The sequence below is a fragment of the Rhinatrema bivittatum genome, chromosome 6 (genome assembly GCF_901001135.1).
Source record: "Rhinatrema bivittatum chromosome 6, aRhiBiv1.1, whole genome shotgun sequence".
NCBI classification, from domain to species: domain Eukaryota; kingdom Metazoa; phylum Chordata; class Amphibia; order Gymnophiona; family Rhinatrematidae; genus Rhinatrema; species Rhinatrema bivittatum.
This window is the reverse complement of record NC_042620.1, coordinates 113,422,949-113,444,500: the sequence shown is the minus strand read 5'-3', so window position 1 is coordinate 113,444,500 and position 21,552 is coordinate 113,422,949. Positions and strand designations below refer to the sequence as shown.

Sequence of the window (21,552 nt, the reverse complement as noted above, 5' to 3'; positions counted from 1 at the left end):
TGGGCTGGGGGCCATACTCCAGGGCTACTTCTGAAACCCCAAAATCACAGGCCCTAAATTCAGCCACTAAGTATCACCTTTAATCAATGAGTATGATTCCCCCAACCCTGCTGCTTTGGAGGCTGTGCAAACATCCCAAACCCTAACCAATCTGGAGAGCAGAAGACCTGACTCAAGGATGAAACCAAGGACCTTCTACAGGGCACTTGCATTTAAAATTTACCTGTCAAGCATGTGACCACTCCTCAAGCTTTCTTAGATTGCTCCTCAATCTACTTCCTGAGGGGTGTCCACCCTTTGCAGATTTTAGTGTCATCTGCAAGAAGATTCTTCCTACTAATCCCTCAGCAAAATCGCTCACAAAGATATTGAACAGAACCAGCCTCAGGACACATCCCGGAGGCATTTCACTAACCACCCTTCTTTCCTCAGAGTAAACTCCATTTACCACAATCCTCTGCTGATTATCACTCAATTTAAAGATCGTTTGAGGACAGGGTTCCAGTTATGTGGCATGAGCTCCCTTTAGAACTGTGGGAAGAACTTGATTTGAAACAATTCAGGAAAAAAACTTAAAACATGGTTGATGACCCAATTTGCTGGTAACGTGATATAATAAAATGGACCAAAAAAAAAAAAAAAAAAGGGGGTACATGATTAGATGGAAGTGTATGGCTAGCAAATGAGGGCAGAGATGGTCTATATTTTTTGTTTTATTTTGTAGATATTATTGTTAAGATGTATTTTGTGATATATATTGTACATCGCTTCAAGCGATTTTTAAATCAGGGAAGCAAATTAAAAAAATTAATAAAATAATTACATTGAATTTGATTTATATTCTACCTTTCATGACTGGTCAGCTCAGTCGACCACCTTAGGACTCAGTTTATCTGTCAGCCTCCTATGTGGGAGAAGAATCAAAAGCTTTGTGGATATCCCTGTTTAAAAAAATGTTATGTACTGCATTGTTGCTATTGTTTTTATTGTATTGCATGTTTTGTTGGCTTTGCATTCACTATAATATTTATTGAGAAATTACTTACCTGATAATTTCATTTTCCTTAGTGTAGACAGAAAGACTCAGGATCAATGGGTTATGTGCTAACCTGCTAGCAGATGGAGACGGAAGTCAAATTTCAAAGCTGACGTCACCTTATATATACCCCTGCAGTGACCTAAGCCATTCCGTATTCTCTTCAAAAGCTATTGTGGACATACTATTGAAAAACTTAATAACTTGATTAAAAAACTGGTGACCATAACTGTACTCAACCAAACATAAGTGCTGAATCCCAGCAATATTATAGATGCCCTGATCTAGGGATAGGGCGACAGCTTACCTGTAACCTCTTGGAATCAAAATTCACCTCATGGGCAATTCCTTGGTACCATTCATGGGCAGCCATGGGCGGGATGCTGAGTCCATCTGTCTACACTAAGGAAAACGAAATTATCAGGTAAGTAATTTCTTCATTTCCTAGCGTGTAGCCAGATGGACTCAGAACCAATGGGATGTACAAAAGCTGCTCCCGAATGGGGTGGGAGACTGCCTGCGGTCTGGTTAGCACCACCCTTACAAAAGCTGCATCCTTTCGGGCCTGGACGTCCAGGCGATAGCACCTGGAGAAGGTGTGTAAAGAGGACCACGTCGCTGCTCGATAGATGTTGACGGGAGACAGTAGCTTAGCTTCCGCCCAGGATACTGCCTGGGCCCTAGTGGCTTCCCTGTCTCTACATAAGCTCCTGTGATCACTTCCTTAATCCAGCGACCTATGATAGCTCGCGAAGCCGCTTCGCCTTGTTTCTTTCCACCATGAAAAACAAACAAGCAGTCCATCTTGTGCACCAATTCTGAACGTTCCAGATACCATACTAAAAGCCTACTGACGTTTAAGTGGCGTAGGAGGTAGTAGTCTTTTGTGTCCTTGTTTCTATCTAGGGACGGTAAGGAAATGGACTGATTCAGGTGAAACTCCGAGACTACCTTTGGCAAGAAGGAAGGAACGGTGCAAAGCTGTATCATTCCTGGAGTAAACTGAAGGAACGGCTCCCAACATGACAGCACCTGTAGTTCAGAGATGCAATAAGCCGAACATATCGCCACCAAAAATACAGTCTTCAGCATTAACAGGTGTAGAGACAGACTGCGCAGCGGCCGAAAGGAAGGCCCTGCTAAAAAAGTCCAGTACTAGATTGAGGGTCAATGGGGGGACCAGCCACTTTAAGGGTGGTCGGAGGGGTTTAACCCCTTTTAGGAAACAGGGCCAATTCTGGATATGTTGACAGGCGTGTTCCGTTCACCTCGCCCCTGAAACAGGAGAGAACCACCACCTGGACTTTCAAGGAGTTGAGGGACATAATTCCAGAATCATGGGGATCTTGGTTGTCCAAGGGGGCACCCTGCGTCCCTCGCACCAGGCCTCAAATATTCTCCAGATCCACACATACGCCAGGGATGTCGAGAACTTCCATGCGCAGAGCAAGGTGGTGATTACAGCCGCCGAATATTCACGCTTCGTCAGGCGAGGCCTCTCAAGAGCCAGACTGTAAAACAAAACCAAGTTGGGTCCTTGTTGGAGAAGGTTCCTGTGCAGGGGCAGGCATGGGAGGTCTCCACCAGAAGCCTCCGCGTGTCTGCATACCATGGGCGTCTGGGCGAATCCGGGGCCACCAGAAGGACTAATCCTCTGTGGCATTTGATTTTGCGAATGACATTGCCCAGCAGAGGCCACAGAGGGAAGACCTCCTCTGGCCAGATCTAGACAAGGGCGTTGATCCCTTGGAAGCGCTAATCTCTTCTGTGACTGAAGAATCAGGGGACCTTTGCATTGTGAGATGTGGCCAGTAGATCGATGGATGGGAGGCCCCAGCGATCTACTAGGAATAACGCCCATTCCCCTAGGACCAGATTCTACCTGCTGAGAAAGTCTACTCTGACATTGTATTTTCCCCGTGATGTAGGAGGCCGAAATCCCTTGTAGATTTAGCTCAGTTCATTCCATAAGAGGGTCTATCTCTAGAGACACTTGGTGGCTTTTGGTTTCTCAGTGGTTGATGTAGGCTACTGTTGTTGTGTTGTCCGACATCACGCAGACTGCCTGTCCCTGGAGCCTGTGGCTGAATTGCAGACACGCTAATCTGACAGCTCGTGCTTCCATGCAGTTTATGTTCCAGAGCATCTCTTCCATGGTCCATCGCCCCTGGGTTGTTAATTCCTGATAGTGAGCTCCCCACCCTCGGAGACTCGCATCCATCGTGAGGACTAGCCAGTTCAGTGGGGATAGACTTACACCCTTGCTTAGGTGAACTTTCTGTAGCCACCACTGGAATAGAGAACATACTTCCATCAGTAGGTGGAGGCGAATCGAGTAGTCTTGAGACAGTGGGTTCCAACGTGACAGCAGGGAGCGCTGGAGTAGCCGCATGTGTGCCCTCACCCACGGTACTACCTCCAGGTTTGACGCCAAAAGGCTGAGGACCTGGAGATAGTTCCACACCCTGTGGTGCATTGTGTTCATCAACCGACGCACTTAGCACATCAGTTTCCTTATGCTCGAGAGAGGAAGGAAGACTTTGTCCTGCTTGGGGTCAAACCGGACATGTTCACGACCCAACCGAGTTCCTGAAACAGGGACCTGATCCTGCTGGTCATCTGCAGGCTCTCTTCCAACAACTTCACCCGGATCAGCCAGTCGCTGCCACAACCACCATAATTTTGGAGAATGTTCTGGGGGCGGTTGCCAGGCCAAAGAGCAATGCCCGGAACCGATAATGGTGGCCCAGTACCGCAAAGTGTAGGAAATACTGGTGGTCTTGATGGATTGGGATATGAAGGTAGGCCTCCAAGAGGTCCAGGGAGGTTAGCAACTCTCCCGGTTGTACGGTCATTATGACGAGAGAAAAGTTTCCATGCGGAAGTGAATTAGCCGCAGATGATGATTGACGCTCTTGAGATCCAGGATGGGGCGGAATGAACCCTCCTTCCTGGGTACGAGAAATAGATGGAATAATGCCCCATATTTTCCTGGGGTGTAGGTACCGGGGTTATAGCTCTCAAACTGAGGAGCCTTATCAACGTGGATTCCACTGCCAGTTTTTTGTGCTGGGAGTGGCAAGGTGACATCATGAACATGTCCCAAGGGTACAAGGTCTCCAAGGCCCGACCTACTTTAAAACTGACTTATGGGGTGTCCTACTCCGGGTCAATCAACTCCTGGATGGCTTCCAGCATCGGGAAATAGCAGGAGGTTTTCCGTTGAGACACCAGGATGGAATTCCTCTTTGGTTCCAACATAGAGTCCGTGCCAGGAACTCCTAGTCTTCAGGGCCTGGGAGACCAGAGCTGGCAATTCATTTTTTTGGAAAAACCGTAGCATGGTCCGGTATGGCTCCAGGCCTGGAGAGATTTCCCTATCCTCCAATGAGTCTGCATCCCCTTCATCGTCCGTGGCATTTGAGTCCCTGTCAGGGATACCCTTGGAGAGGCAAGGCATGTCCCGAGGCATACTAATAGGGCTGAGAGGACGAGGCCTTCCCAGCTGGGCTCAGACCAGGCAGGGGCAGCTGACTGCACCTGAACAAAGGTTTGAAAGCCCTGAAAGAATTCCACCCAAGAAAAGGTCACCAGGTCCACACCTAGCCTAGGGGGGACTGGGGTAGGGCCCACTGAACTGCCCTCTCTCGGGAAGATACAACCACGGGATAGCTAGGATCTGGGATACTGCCAGATAAGGTCAAGGATGACCCATCCTCTGACTGGGAGGGGCCGGGCTTGGAGAAGTTCTAAAAGTCCAGCCCTCCCTGGGCACCTCACAGTGCTGACACAGAAAGGATTCTAGGTCAGACTGTGCAGCCCTAATATGGCAGGCAGCACAGAGGGAGTGTCGCTTGTGCTTCTTTGTTGCCGGAGCCATAGTTCACTGTACTTTGTGCATTCAGCCGGTTAGCGCCTGAGCTTGAGCGAGCACAAATCTGCCTCGACGCACATGAGTATAAGTGTCCGGTTGTGCGCAAATGTATGCATGTGCTTATGCGCGCGGTTATGCAATTTAAAGGTAAATTTAAAGGTAAATTTTCTTCTTCAAACTAGTACTGCAATCCCGCTAAACACCAATGCTGGTGTGGGGACAGCTCGTCCACATCTGCTAGGAGACGAAGAGATACTGAATTGCTAAGGTCACTGCAGGGGTATATCTAAGCTGACGTCAGCTTTGAAAGCTGACTCCGTTTCCATCTGCTAGCATGGGCACACATAACCCATTGGTCCTGAGTCCATCTGGCTACACATTAAGAAAGATCTATTACCACCTGCCCTGAGCAATTTCATAAGGATGGGATAAATATTTAAATACATAAAATCCAAGTATACCGTATGCAGCATGTGCTTCTTGTCTAATTCTCCAGTCATCCAGTCAAGAAATTGATCAGATGTGTTTGATACAATCTCTCTCGCACTCTCTAGTAAAAACCATGCTACCTTGGATCCTGCAATCCACTGGATTGCAGATACTTCGCTATTCTTTCCTTTAATAGAGCCTCCATTAATTTTCTCCCTACCTAGATCAGACTAACTGGCCAGTAGTTTCAGCCTCCAGGGAGTCAAATTCCTTACATTTATGAGTTAATTCCAGCTGCAACTGAAGTTATTCCAGTTTAATTCTCTTCAAGCCAATAGAAGGTCAATAACCAGTTCAGCAATCATGAACCAACCAGTTCATTTTTTATTCACAAGAGAAAACATAAATATAATGCACATTATAATAATAATTTAGAAAGTGGAGCAGAGCAAGGTAATAGATCTAATCTGTTACAACTAGCGTGAGCATAAGTACTAGGAAACACACAAGAGAAAAAAATCTAAGTACTTAATATTGGTTTTGAGTGCTCATTCTGATTTGTGCTAGTTCTCTGGAGCCAGTTAGTGTACCACATCAGGGGATGGGTTTTATCAAACCCTTATTCTGAACTGCTACCCTGATTTTTTTTTTCTACTGGTCTATTCCAGTTCTGGTTCAATAAAGACTTATAATGGTTCGGGAAGAACTGTCTCCAAAGACTGATTAAACCAATCTATCAGCAGACCTGCCTGAGTTCCCTTAATATTCTAGGATGCACTGATCTGGCTCCATTGATTTGTTCACTTTCAGTTTTGCTAGTTTCATGCTAACAATCTCTTCTGTAAATGGAGTGGCATCTACCCCAACTGCCATATATACAAATGCTAACTACTGGTGGTCCTTCCCCAATCCCTTTTTTGGTGAATTCTGAACAGAAGTATGTATTCATTTCTTTCTGCTTTTTCCTTATCACCCTTAACATTCCTCTTTTTCTCCTCTCAGGTCTTAAAAGCCTACCTCTGCCCTTCCTTTGACAACAATGCCTATTCCGGCTTCATTACAGATCACCGCCAGCCAACCTATTCCTGGTTCTGCCTAGATCTCTTTTTTTCTGTACCCTTCCTTGTTTCACTTTCATATCTGAAAAAAAAAAAGTAAAGTCTTCACCTGGCTTTGCTGCCTTAATTATCTTTGCTTTCTGTCTCTCGTTTGCATATTTCCCAGTCCACCCCTGAGATCTTTTGAGTACTAATCTTTTTTCTCTTCCTTTTTCAGCCACCACCCTTAAGAAAACCCTAATTGGTGTCTTTTTTTCTTTGATTTAATTTTCAAAGATTTGTTTCTCTTATTATAGATCTTTTATTTTAGCATACTGTTCTATCTCAAAAGGATTTTTTTTTAATCCTTCCAGCACCTAGAATACATCTTCCATTTTAACAAAGCTGGAAACTCTTGAACTCCAAAATTCTATTTTTTGAATGTCCCCTTATGTCTTAGGTACAGCTGTGTGTAAAAAGTTTATTCACCCTGGTCAAACTGTATATTTCAATGAATCTGTAAGTGATTAGAAGCTGACACAACCTCGACACGGTACAAAGTAAAACATCTTTCTGCAAATATTAGTGAACAATTAATATTTATTTGCAGTTTTTTACAGATTCAAAATAAGAAATTCATGACTATGGCATCTGTAAAAGTTTGTGTATATACTCCTGGGGAAATTATGTGCAAAATAGCTACAAACTATATAGAAAAAATTTACAAATTCTGTGCACATTCAGCCAAATTTTTAAAGGCCTATGCGCATAAAAACCAGGGTTTATGTATGTGGCTAGGCCTTTCGCATGCAGCATGCATTTTATAATGGGCCTGGCCATGAGCGTAAACCCCAGTTATGCACAAGTGCTGGGCCTCTCCAAAGGGGCTGGCCGGGAAGGGCAGGCCAGGACAGAGGAATCCTGGCACGCCAGGGATAGGAAAGTTCCCTCCCAGTCCGCTCCTTAATTGCAGCGGACTGGGAGGGAACTGGGGAAGGCTGAGATGTATTGCACACGAATTTGCAAAACTTTATCCCCCCTTGCGCACGCAGCCCAACAATTTTAAAACATGCACGTGCCGGCGCACGCATGTTATAAAATCAGCGTGTCCATGTGTGCACGCCAGGAAGCACGCGCACCTATGAAAATCTATCCCAATATTTCTGACAGTTGAAATTGCTAGCTGGAAGCATTTAGAGAACTTTTAATAGCCTTTCCTTGCTTGTGCCACACAAATTAAAAAATCTATCTGTACAGACATATATCAGACCCAAATTAAAGGGACTGTTTTCTCTCTCTGAGCCAACAAACGGAGTCAGAAGCATAGGACCATGGGACACTTTATAATGCACATTGGATATCTGACAGTGTTCACTAACAGTGTATGCTGCATAACAGGCAAGCATGACACCAGTTAGTCTCATTTTTAAAACTTCTACAAATAGCCCAGCCTATCAGAAACTGTGCCCTTAACAGCTTGTCTCTAGCAGCTATGTATTAAGTGTCCATCTGACCACCAGGTGAACAAAGGAAAATTGGTTCTTACCTGCTAATTTTCGTTCCTGTAGTACCATGGATCAGTCCAGACTGCTGGTTATGCCTCCCTTCCAGCAGATGGAGTCAGAGAAAACTGAAAAGGCACCCCTATACATACCGGTGTGCCACCTGCATCCCCTTCAGTATAATCAATATCAAAGCAGAAAGAAGTCCATAACTAAAGACTAGATCAAGTAAAGCAACTTGCCTTAGTAGAAAAGATTGAGATGGACATATATATATATTTTTTTTGAACAAGAACAAAAGCAACCATGCATGAATAAACTGTAGGAATGTTGTCCGTAGAAACATCAATATCTGCGAATGGAAAAGAGAGAAATACCAATGAGCGGACTCTACTGGATGAAATGAAATCTTGCTGGGCGGGCGTCTGGACTGATCCATGGTACTACAGGAACGAAAATTAGCAGGTAAGAACCAATTTTCCTTTCCCTGTACGTACCAGGATCAGTCCAGATTGCTGGGATGTACCCAGGCTGCCCTAAATGGGGTGGGACCCAGAGAGTCCCGCTCGAAACACACTGCTGCCAAAAGATTCGACATCCGGAGCTCAGACATCTAAGCGATAATGTCTAGCAAAAGTGTGCAACGATTTCCAAGTTGCTGCCCTGCAGATTTCTTGAGGAGAAACACATTGGCTTTCAGCCCACGACACCGCTTGGGATTGGATAGAATGAGCTTTAAGCCCATCCGGTACTGGACGTCCGTGACATATGTACGTGGAAGCAATAGCATCCTTTAGCCAACGGGCAAAAGTGGCCTTTGAAGCCTTACTACCCTTCTTCGAACCGCACCATAAAATGAAAAGATGATCAGACAGTCGAAAAGGATTAGTAACTTCCAAGTATCGAAGGAGCACCCATCGGACATCCAGCTTCCGCATCTCCCAACCCTGAGGTGAATTCTTATCCACGTCTGGAAAAGCTGGAAACTCCACAGACTGATTGACATGGAAAGTCGAGACTACCTTCGGAAGAAAGGAAAGCACTGTACGAAGAGAGATGCCAGAATCTGAAATGCGTAAGAACGGCTCTCTACACGACAAAGCCTGGAGTTTGGAAATATGCCTGGCCGAACAAATAGCCACCAGAAAAATCATCTTAAGAGTCAAATCCTTTAATGTGGATCATTTAATAGGCTCGAATGGAGCATTACAAAGACCGCGGAATACCAAATTCAAACTCCATGGAGGGCAAATATCAGCGGGTGCAAATATTTAGCTCCTCGTAAAAAAACAAACCACATCGGGATGACAAGCAATGGAGGACCCGTCAATCTTACCTCGTAAGCAGCCTAATACACTCTAAGCGAGCTATAGGCTAAACCTTTCTTCAAACCGTCCTGAAGGAAGGCAAGAATGTGAACTATGGTGGCCTTTCGCGGGGACACCTTCAACCCGCTGCACCAAGAGTCAAAACACTTTCCACACTCTGACATAAATAAGAGATGTAGATGTCTTACGAGCCCTCAAAAGAGTAGTAATAACCACCTCAGGATATCCTTTCTTCCTTAATTGTCTCCTCTCATAAGCCAAGCCACTAGACAAAAGCGATCCGCCTGATCGAAAGATACCGGACCTTGACGCAGTAGATTCGGTAGATGACCCAGATGTAGAGGCCCGTCCACCTGTAAGATGATTAGGTCCGCAAACCACGGTCGCCTTGGCCACTCCGGGGCCACCAGAATGACCAGCCCCAAGTGATATTCTATGTGCCGAAGAATCTTGCCCACCAAGGGCCTCGGAGGAAAAACGTATAGGAGAATGTCTAGGGGCCACGGTAGGACCAGAGCATCCACGCCTTCTGACCCATGCTCTCTTCTGTGGCTGAAAAAACGGGCCGCTTTGGTGTTCAAGCGAGTTGCCATCAGGTCCAGTCGAGGGATTCCCCACCGGCGTGTGACTAGCTGCATCGCTTCATCGGACAGCTCCCATTCTCCGGGATCAAGCCACTACCTGCTGAGGAAATCCGCCTGAATGTTGTCCACCCCGGTTATATGTGATGCCACGATGTGAGACAGGTGGCGTTCCGCCCAAGCCATCAACTGGGCCGCTTCGGAGGCTACCGGGTGACTCCTGGTGCCCCCTGACAGTTGATGTAAGCGACGGTGGTTGCATTGTCGGAGAGTATCCGAACAGCTCGGTGACGAACAAGTGCAGAAATTGGTTCAGCGCCAACCTGACTGCACTGGTTTCTAGCCGATTTATGGACCACTTTGCTTGGAGCGGGGACCATTGGCCCTGCGTTGATCGGGACTGACAGACCGCTCCCCAACCTGTCAAGCTGGCATCTGTTGTGACTATGATCCATTGGGGAGTTTCCAGGTCCACACCCTGTAGTAAGTGATGTGGAACCAACCACCATCCCAGGCTGGACCTCGCTGGTTCCAGTAATGGCAAAGGCAGATGAAACTCCTCCGACTTGGGGTCCCAACGAGAAAGAAGTGCCCTCTGCAAGGGCCGCAAATGAGCAAAAGCCCACGGTACCAACTCCAGGGTAGATGCCATAGAACCAAGAACCTGCAAGTAATCCTACACTGTTGGCAAAGGTAGATCCAAAAGGGTTCTTTACTGGGTCATCAACTTCTCCATTCGCACTAGTGGTAGGAAAACTTTCCCCACCGCTTTATCGAAGAGTGCTCCCAAAACTTCCAGTACGGAATCAGGTGACTTTTGACAAAGTTGACAACCCAGCCTAGAGAGTGCAGACGATTCAAGACCGACTGTACCGCTATCTTGCAAAGATCCTCCGATTTTGCTCGAATTAGCCAGTCGTCCAGGTAGGGATGCACCAATATCCCTTCCCTTCGAAGGCTCGCCGCCACAACCACCATCACCTTGGTGAACACGCGTGGGGCCGTAGGCCAAAGGGAAGGGCGCGGAACTGGTAATGTTCGCCTAGCACCATGAACCGCAGAAACCTTTGATGGTGTTCCTGTATCCCTATGTGAAGATAAGCCTCCGTTAAGTCCAAAGAAGCCAAAAATTCTCCCTTGTGGACAGCTGCAAAGACTGATCTCAATGTCTCCATTCGGAACCTCGGGATTCGTAACTGTAGATTGACCTTCTTCAAATCCAATATTGGTTGAAACGATCCTTCCTTCTTGGGAACCACGAAGTAAATGGAGTAATGACCGGTCCGACACTCGGCTGATGGAACCGGGATGATAGCCCCCAGCACCCTCAGCCGAGATAATGTCTGGCGAATAACCTGTTGCTTCTCCCGAAGCCCGCAAGGAGATACCAGAAAACAATCCCGAAGCGGGCGAACAAAATCCAAAGCGTAACCGTGATTTATGATATCTAGAACCCACTGGTCCAAGGTTATCTTGACCCATTCCTCGTAAAATCGGGATAGACGCCCTCGACCATTGGAATGGAGGAATGGGCCGGCACCACTTCATTGGGAAGGCTTAGTAGAGGCGAAAGTGTGGGAGGCGCCACCACGCTGAGGTCGCCTGCCACGAAAGGAATGTGCCCATGTCTGAAACCTGGTAGGTGTCTGCCGGGAAGTAAAGGAAGCCCCCCTCCCGGCACGAAAACGGCGTTGTCCCCGAAAACGTCCCCAGAAGGCACCCGCAAAACGTGAAGCCCTGGGCTTGTCCTCCGTGAGCTTGTAAACCTTATTGTCGCCCAGGTCTTTAATAAGTTGCTCCAGCTGTTCGCCAAACAGCAGCTTACCCTTGAAAGGAAAGGAACCCATCTGAGACTTAGACGTAGAATCTGCCGCCCAATGACGGAGCCACAATAGCCTCCTGGCTAAGACTGCCAAGGACATCGTGCGTGCAGAAGTCCTGAGAAGATCGTATAATGCGTCAGCCGGATAGGCAACCGCCGACTCCATGCGGTTCGCCTGTTCAGCCTCACCTGGAGAAGGTTCCTGTGATGTGAGCAATTGTTGAACCCAGCGGAGGGTAGCACTCTGCATAAGGCTGCTACAGACAGCTGCCCTTATCCCCAAAGCCGAAACCTCAAAAATACATTTAAGTAAAATCTCCAATTTCCTATCCTGAAGATCCTTGAGTGCTGCCCCTCCAGTCACGGGAATCGTGGTATGCTTGACGATAGCCATAACAGCTGAGTCCACCTGAGGGATCTTGAGGAGATCTAAAGATTCCTGAGGTAACAGGTAGAGCTTTTCCATAGCTCTACTGACCCTTAAGGATGCTTCAGGCAAATCCCATTCCTTAGAAACAATCTGAAAAAGTTTTGAATGAAAGGGAAAAGTTTGAGGTGGAGGTCAAAGCCCTGACAAAACAGAATCCCCCGGGGAGGGGTCCAGGGTCGTTGGGGGGAGGGGAACTTCCAGCTCTCGGAGCACATGCGGTATTAGGGGATCCAACTCATCCTTACTGAATAAACGCAGCACCTGCGGATCATCTCCCTCCACTGGGGCAGCAGTATCTACATCCATATTCACATCCAGATTGGCCAGGTCCATAAGGGAAAGATCTGCAGGTGCCGAGAGCCCGGGAATATCAGGAACCGCAGCAGGGAGAAAGACTCGGCCCAGAAACCCCCGGGTCCGGAACAAGACTCAAAAGTCTAGCTGGGGTAGCCCCTGTATTATTTAAGTCTACTTCAGCCTCTAAGTAGGCTTTATGCATTAAGAGAATAAATTGGGAGGAAAAGGGGGATTGTTTCTTTAACAGCCCCCCCCCCGGAGGAAAATTCAAAGAAGGGGCTGGAGGGAGCGAATCGTGCTGTCTCTGTTGGCTTAATGCCAGCGGGGAGAGAGGAGGAACCTCCTCCTCCTAGTGCTGCTTTGCATCGGCACCCGATGCAGACAAAATGGCTGCCGCATCTTCCCCGAGCGTGCCCGGCCTGAATCATTTGGCTGCCGGCGCCTCCGATGCACTGCGCGAACGGGAGCTCCTCCCAGACATCAGCCTCCGCGAGGGTCCCTTGCCCCCGGGAAGACAGCGGGAGCAGAGACCCTCGCGGGAGAGCCGGCTCCCCGACTCCCCACAAGCTGCACAAGTGTGTCCACTTGGCATAAAAAAGGCGCGAAGGAAATGCTTTAGACTGGGTGACAGAAGTCCACCCCCTCCGGAGGCCCGGAAAATAACAATGAAAATTTAATAATACCTTGCTCTTTATTTTATTATGCCTCTTGATTTTCCTGTTTCCTCTTCTTTTTTTTTTTTTTTTATCTATCACAGCCACCAGAGGAATAAGCCTCTCTGGTCTGAGCAATAGGCAGTGACCTGGCCAGAGGAATAACCCTTCTCTGGTGCAAGGTAGAAAGGAGGAGAAAGTGACCGGCCCACCGGTAAATAGTCTCCTCAGTCACTGGGCTAGCAGCCAAAGTCTCCAGGTATAAAGGCTTAAGGGCAATGCCCTGCCTTGCCTGCCTTAGAAAGAAATTCTTAAGTGTCTTTCTTGTTTTGTTTTGGGGGTTTTTTAAATTGATCTGGTCAAAGGTAATAGACAAAATATCAATAACCAAACCTGGTCATGTCAAATACATGTAATTTGAAATTTTGACAGGGATCAGGACTGCAGGTCATGCCTCTGCATCTGCTGGAGTCAGAGAGATACTGAAGGGGATGCAGGTGGCACACCGGTATGTATGGGGGTGCCTTTTCAGTTTTCTCTGACTCCATCTGCTGGAAGGGAGGCATAACCAGCAGTCTGAACTGATCCTGGTACGTACAGGGAAATTGATTTGAGAAAAGAACTTGATATGGACCGATCACATTGCTTATTGTGTAGCCCATAAATTTGCATTAATGATGCTGAGTAATGCAAAGTAAGGCCTTTAAAAACGAGGAGAACAAAGAATCGGGAAGGCCCTTAACATCAAGGAGCCAGATCCACTTACTGTGAATGACCATCCTGCTGACCTAGGCCTGACTGCTGCCTTCCTAGCAGAACAGAGAAATCCTAACCACCTCTGCATTCTTGGTCCAAGCTGCTGGATGAACCTGGTCTCCTCCTAACCTACAGGCCGAAACAGCTAAGCGCACTGTTTAATACATGGTTGGATGTGCGTTTTGGATGCACATCCACAATCCCTTATACTATAAGGGGTTTAGTGTGTCCAAAAAGCGCATCCAATACCACCCCCCCCCCACCCCCCACTAACAGCGCTCATCACATTAAAATGCATGTTCATGAGGCTATTTATTTTATTTATTTATTTTAATGGGTTTATATACAGCTTTTACAACTAAAAAGTCGGGCAAAATGGTTTACAAATAATTATACATAATAAAAGTCATGTAAAAACAAACAATAAAACCGGTATCAATAAACAACAGTAGGGAGGTAAGGGATAAGGAGACAAGGAAAAAATAAAAATCGAAGGCTCCAGAAATAGTAATTTGATACTAATTGTCAATTTATAGTGGTGTCAGGGGTGTTAAAGGCCAAAGCGAAAAGGAATGTTTTTAGATTTTTTTTAAAATTCTGTGCGTGATGTTTTTCTTAGATGGTTCGGGAGGGTATTCCAGAGCATGGGGCTGGTAACTGAGAAGGCACTGCATCTCGTGATATCTAGTCTGGCTAGCCTTACTTACGGTGGTAAATTCAGAGTAGAGTGCATAACCAAGTTGAGGAGTCATTGTGAATTAAATTATGGATGAAAGATAAAATTTTGTACTGTATTCTGAATTTTACTGGGAGCCAATATAGTGAAGGTAGTATTGGAGATATGTGTTCTTTGCGGGAGATGCTGGTCAAAATGCGTGCAGCTGTGTTTTGTATTAACTGTAAATGGCGGACAGCGCTGTCTGGGAGGCCGAGGTAAAGGGCGTTGCAGTAATCAATGCCTGTATGAATAAGAGATTGTAAAATTATACGGAAGTCGTGTGAAAACAGCAAAGGACAAAGGCGTTTTAGTAGGTGTATTTTATAGAATGAGTTTTTTTACTATTGTAGAGATATGGGAGGACATAGATAAGAGCGAGTCAATATACACATCAAGGTTTCGAGGTTTGATACGATGGGATTTGATATATCGTCTAAGAGTAAGTGGGGGGGGGGGGGGCTGCAGGCAGAATGAGGAATAGTTGATAATGTATGACTTCTGTTTTAGAGGTATTTAGTTTGAGGCAGTTGTAGGAAAGCCATAATTCTATTGTTTTGATATATAGACAAGACAGTTGTGAGGGTGTTGGACTATGATGTCTCATCAGCATAAATTTTGAATTGAATATTGAGGTTGCTAAGAAGGTGACAGATGTACGTAAGTAGATGTTAAATAGAATAGCGGAGAGTGAAGAGGTACACCAGAAGAAGGGGTATACAAGTCAGAAAAATAGGGACCAATGTTAATCTGGTGCGGGCGATTGTTTAAGAAAGATTTGAACCAGTTTAATACAGTGCCGGTTATGCCTATGGATTGTAATTGATGAATGAGTATTTTATGGTCAAGTGTGTCAAATGCAGCTGAGATATCAAGTAATACTATAATATAATCAGTGTTTGAATCAAAGTCTCCTAGTATAGTGTCAAATGAAGACAGAAGCAGTGCTTCAGTGCTGTGACCTTTATGGAAACTGTTGATTTAGATGAAGGATGATGTTATCAGATAAGTAGCCAGTTAGTTGGTGAAGGCGACGGATTCGATGAGTTTTGCAAGGGACATAAGAGATGCAATCGGTCGAAGATTGGATAGGTTTGAAAAGTCTTCATTTTTCTTCTTTGGTATTGGGCAGATAGAAGTTTGTTTCAGGGCTTCAGGAAAAATGCCAGAATCTAATGATTGATTAATAATATTGCATAAAACGGGGCAACTAGTTCATTGAACTCTTTTAAAAGATAGCCAGGGCAGGGATTGAAAGGAGATGTTGATATTTTGACTTTGTGTAATATATGGGAAACAGAGCAGGGTTTGTTTGAGAAAAAAACAGGCCAGCTGTATACTGGGGTAGGGAGTGTTGACTGTAAGTTGACAGGGTGTGTGAAGCTATTAGCAATTTTATCTTGGAAATAAGTGGTGATGCAGTTACAAAGAGAATTGTTTAAGTTTGAGTGATCCGGTTGTTGGATGGTAGTTAAAGATTTAACAATGTTGAACAAGACTGATGAGTTTCCATTAGAAGCTTTTATTATATTAGAGTAGAAAGTTTTCTTGGCGTTATTTATTTCTTTTTTGTATTTTCTTAAGCAAGCAAAATAGGAATTTTTATTAGAAGCAGTCAGTGTCTTTCATGGCGTCTGAGGGAGGTTTTTAACAACTGTAATGAACCGGTGTACCAGGGGCACGAGACTTAGATTTGACACGTACAGGAATAAATGGAGCTATGGTGTTTAAAGTGTTACTACTTGCTGAATTTCAAGTGGATACAGTGTTCTTTACATCGGTACTGACTGTCGAGGGTATGCTTGGGAGAAAAGCCTCAAGAAAAGATTCTGAGGTAAACGTTTTTTCTTCTAAAGTGTGTAGTAATGCTGCTATTATTTTTGGGGAGTGAGAACTGAATGTTAAGGTTAGCTATTCCCCCCAAATACAAAACAAAAATGTGTATCCGAGCCGCACATTTGTATGCTCAGAAATTAACATTAGCCCAGAGCAAGTGTTAATTTCTGAGCGGTCCAAAAAAGTGTACAGAAAAAGCAGAAAAATACTGCTTTTCTACACATCCTCCGACTTAATATCGTGGCAATATTTAGTCAGAGGAACCAAAAGGTTAAAATGTTAAAAAAAAAAAAAAGTGCCAGTGGTCAGGTTAGGAAAAGGGACGCTTAATTTCAAGCGTCCATTTTCCTAACTTCCGCTGACAGCCACCTCTCCTGGGCTGGCAAGGAGGCGCTACGTGCGCACAACTGTCCCTAGCGCCTCCTTTTAGCGCGACACCTCATTTAAATATTGTATCACATCCCAGGAGAAATGGCTGGGCGTGCTTTAGGAAAGCGGGTGCTCGCGCAGCTTTACTTATATCGGCCTGCTAGAGAGGAGAGGCACAGAGAGAGAAGCTGCCTGCTTTCCTGAATGCAAGATGCTGATCTCAGAAAGACACAGACGAAATACTCCTGACTGCTTTCTACTTCAGTCTGAAAGATATTTGAATCTACCACAGGGATTTGTAAAGCTGTTCTATTTTAGCACTGTGCAAGCTTTATTTGATTTAAATGTGTTTTTGGACACTGTGAAGCACAATTATATATATATTGATTAATATAGCAATAGCTATATTAATCAATTATGTTTAATTGATTAAAATCCTCATTAAAATCTCTAAGTTTAGATAAACTTTATGTATCCTTGTTATGATTATAAACAAATTCTGATCAATTGTAGTTTGAGTAATCATTAAATATAAACACTGTAATGAATACAGTTCCATTAGTCCGGTGAGCAGGAAAACTACCCGAGTAACCCGGAATTCAGTAGAACATAGCCAGGTAACTGTTCTACTCGTTATATCCAGTTAAACGTTATCCTGATAATATTACCAAAGTACCTTTAGAACAGCTCTTTTACGACTATAAATTTTAGCAGGGTAACGCTGAATATCAGTGCATATCCCCATGAGAACCCAGTGCCATCTTTCTTTACCCAGCTAAATTCCGTGCAGGTAATGAATCTCTCAGGCGAAATTCAGCTGGAGAGTTGGAAGAAATTTTGAAGTCTTGGCTTTTGTCCCAGTAAGTCCAAAAGTTACCCAGATAAAGCCTTTGAATATGGACCTCACAGTATTCTTAAATTTCCTGGTGGTAACTGCTGCCCCAAATCAGGACAAGGACAGATAGGCAAGCGATGGACGGCCTGAGCTAAAGAACGTGGCAGGGATCAACAGCGGCCCACATGTGCTGCAGAGAGGGGGATCAATGGTTATAGGGCAGTCAGCAGCCAAAGGATGGGCTGCCGCTCCTATTCCGGGATCTGTGCTGCCAGGTATGTGGTATCAGTGGCGGCACGTGTGCACCTTAGGGGAACATTGTGGAAGGAAAAGAAACTGGAACAGGCTTGAGGGGTAAGAGAGAGAGTGGCTTACTGTCTTATGGTATACCGTTAGAGCGACTTATTCCTAAGGGAAGTCTGTGTTAAAAAAAATATATCTATATAAATTCTAAAGGGGAGAGAAACTCTGCACTGAAAGCGAAGCAGAATCCTCCTAGGAGTACTACTTTAAACTGCTTCCATAGATGGTCTGCTCCAATCAACATCTGATATATTAAAATCTCCCACCAGCATCACCTCCCATTTCACCTCAATCTTATGTGTGAAATAACTACATCTCCATCCAGCTCCTCTGCCTGTGCTAGATGTCACTGCAGTGTTTTAGAACCATACCTTTAGGCTCAGATTTTTTAGTTGATTTTATTCTCATGTGTTCATGTTACCGGCGTGTTAAAGAGGCTGGTATTGCAATCTCTGTTTTAATCCAGAAATTCATCCAAATGCTTATAATGTAAAATGAGGTGACAGAAACAAGGCAATACCTCTTACAGTCTTATAGCTACCCCTGCATATGACCAGGTGTTCCTACCATCTTGTAAGTGTGGCAACCTCTCCCTGGGTTGGCCACCATATATCACTTTCCCTGTACAGAACACTATTAAGGAACCATCCATCCCTCTCAGTCCCTCCCACCTGCAGGGCTGTGGTTGGATGCCTCAACACTATTTAGCCTAGTCATTTTAGGACACTTGGGGGATCAGTTTGAGAATGCATTGGAAGGGTAGAGATGTTTACCTTTTACACTCTGGTGAGGCCTCACAGCTTCACACAGATGGAGTTTCAGTTAGAAGTGACACTTCATTGTGTACTCCCTGCCAGAGGGTCCTTCTCCTACTAAATTTACAGAAGAGATAGATTTTTACGCCCGATACCGTTTTGCAGAAGACCAAATACCTTTTTGCAGTGAAGTTGGGGACCCCTCCAATAGGATTCCCAGTTAGCCATAGGATGAGCTTTGCGCAGTAAATATCACCTTGGGGCACTACCCAGATACCTGAATAAAAGGACGCCTGCCCACAGAGAAAATCATTCATGTATCACAGTCAGATGTAACTTCAACAATATTGACAAATGGACTTTAACTTATGATTACCAATCAGTAAACTTTATTTTAACACTCAGCGCCTGGTCCTGTCTGGTTTGTCCTGGCATTTCACCTCTTGGGATGCATCTACACACACTGAAAGCAAGACATCAAAGTTCGAGCCATAAGTGAGAGCTTCCCCCCATAAAAAGAATCCTCCCAGGATTAAGAGTTTAAGCATGGGAGTACATTGCTAGCCAGAGCAGCACTGAAGAAATAAACAAGTTTGTGTGCCCTTGGGATTAAAACTCCCCACTAAGGGTTACATAAGCAAAAATAAAGTGAGGACATACTACGCATGCCTTCGGAAACGGAGCCTTTTAACATAGACTTAACTTCTTACTTACAGTTAAATCAAGTTACCGTACCACTTAGGGTTGTTCAAGGTCAAAACAATAAAGAAAAGATTAAAGAAATCTTGAGACAGAGATCTGTCTATGACTACCTTTTTTAGTCATTTGCACCCAAACAGTGCCAACAGCCTATCAAATCCACCTGTTAATGCAATCCAAATACAAAGAAACAGTGCAACTTCATTATTCACCTTAAAAGAATGGCACTATACACTTGGAAAAGATTTTTCACTGATTGTTTTAGAAAGGCACTGAGCCAATATACTGCCACCAATAAAACAGCACTCACACTTTCAGGCCGATGCAATATCGGCGCATGTTAAACGGGCACTCATGATTGAGCACCTGCTCCCTTAACACGCACCAATCCACCTCTCCCAGGCGCCCGATTTAATATTTAAATTGCGTGCTGTGGTAAAAAGCAGGCGCTAGGGGAAACTGCGTGCCCCTAGTGCCTACTCGGCAGGGGGCACCCAGGAAAGGTGGCTGTCAGCCAGTTAGGAAAACGGATGCTCAATTTTTTTTGGGGGGGTGGGACATTTCTAATTTTTTTTAGTTCCTCCAACTTAATATCACCACGATAATAAGTCAGAGGAAGTACAGTATTTTCTATTTTTCTGTACTTTTTCGGATCCTCCAAAATTAACGTCTGCATGAGGCAGGCGTTAATCTTGGTGAGTAAAAATGTGCGCGTCAGATGCAAATTTGTTTTTTTGCATTGGATGGAGTAGTTAATAGCCTCCTCAACATGCATTTACATGAGATGAGTGCTATTACCTATGCACGCGATTGGACACACGTTTTGGACGTGCTAACCCCTGTTTCGCATCGGTGGTTGTGGACGCGCAGCCAAAGGCGTGTTGAGCCATGCGTTGCAGCCAGCACACGGTATTACATTGGCCTGTTTGTGACTTAAAATATGCAGAAGTGGTTGCCAGGTCTCCTTGTTTAGCAAGAAAGGTCCTTTCTTTTCAGGATCTTTCATCAGCCTAGTTTCAGTTAAGGTTGCCATCTTTAGCACAGACCATAGCCAAGCATTACTTGCCCCAGTGTTCTACTTGCAAGGTTTTTCCTACTGCCCCCTACCATGCTCATCCCCGGTCATCTCTCCTCATGCCTCGTTGACCCCCCGAACACCAATGACAGTTGCCAATCCTCCTCCCCACTCCTCCAGCTGATCCTCAATCCTTCCCCTGGTAAATCTCCAGTGCCCCTTGATCCCCCAGCCACCCTGGACAAGGAGCAGGAAAGCAACACTTTATCTGGCTTCTTTTGCAGTTCTTGGTTTGCACCTCAAGGTGCTGGCTGGTTCCGCAAGATCTACAGGGAACTACATGGTTCCATGAAACTGTAAGCCAGGCAGCAGAGGTGGATGGTATGAAACACTGCTTGCCTCCCACTGCCTGCCCAGGCTATGGGACCAGGGATTGGCAGGAAGCATGAGGGGAAAGAGAACAAGAAAACTGCAGTGGTGAAAGGAAACAAAAGGACACTCAGAAAAACAGATTCTCTGGATGAAAACTAAATGAGAGGCAACCCTACTGCTAACTGTTTTCTAAATGGTGTGCACTTTATAAAAGACATCATAAGCCAATTATACAAGAAAACAGCAAACACATAAGAGTACATAAAAACTAAGAGGTTGCCATACTGGGTCAGACCAAGGGTCCATCATGCTCAGCATCCTGTTTCCAACAGTGGCCAATCGAGATCACAAGTACCTGGCAAGTACCCAAACATAGTGGCATACTAATCAACATATAATGTATTAGATGAGTCACCTGGGATTAAGCTTGCTTTTAAAACTAAAAGGAGAACATTCTACATTAAAAATAAGTGGCATATTCTACCAACTAGTTGAGGACACTCCTAGTGGGGGCAATCTTGTACTTGCTAGTATTTCCACTCTTCCAATAAATCAAGATTCATGAGACTTGCAAGTTACTGAGTTTCGCAAATCAGTTTTATCAGACAATGATTCAGCATAATGGTTGCTAAACTCTAGCGCTGAGGTTTCTCTCGTTTTGCAGCTAAGACTGCTTAGAATTGTATATCGGCCTGGGCTGGTTTTCCTAAAGCAGTTGTTGGTTATGGAGATTTTACACTTCTCTTTCTTTACTATAAAATAAACATTAATCTGAAGCCGGCACTAGGCAAATCATGTTATTTGCTATTTGTTTTATTGTATACTTAGTTTATAGTGAACAGTTTTAAAGTACACTATAAACTAAGGAATTGACTAAGGAATTGTGGTATATCAAATTAATAGAGTCT

At 45.0% G+C, this 21,552-nt stretch overlaps 1 protein-coding gene across 1 annotated transcript in view; it reads right to left on the bottom strand.

The window, feature by feature from the left end:
• MAP3K20 (mitogen-activated protein kinase kinase kinase 20) overlaps positions 1-21,552 on the bottom strand; it is a 492,577-nt gene that overhangs the window by 470,156 nt on the left and 869 nt on the right. The gene's annotated exons all lie outside the window — the stretch shown is intronic.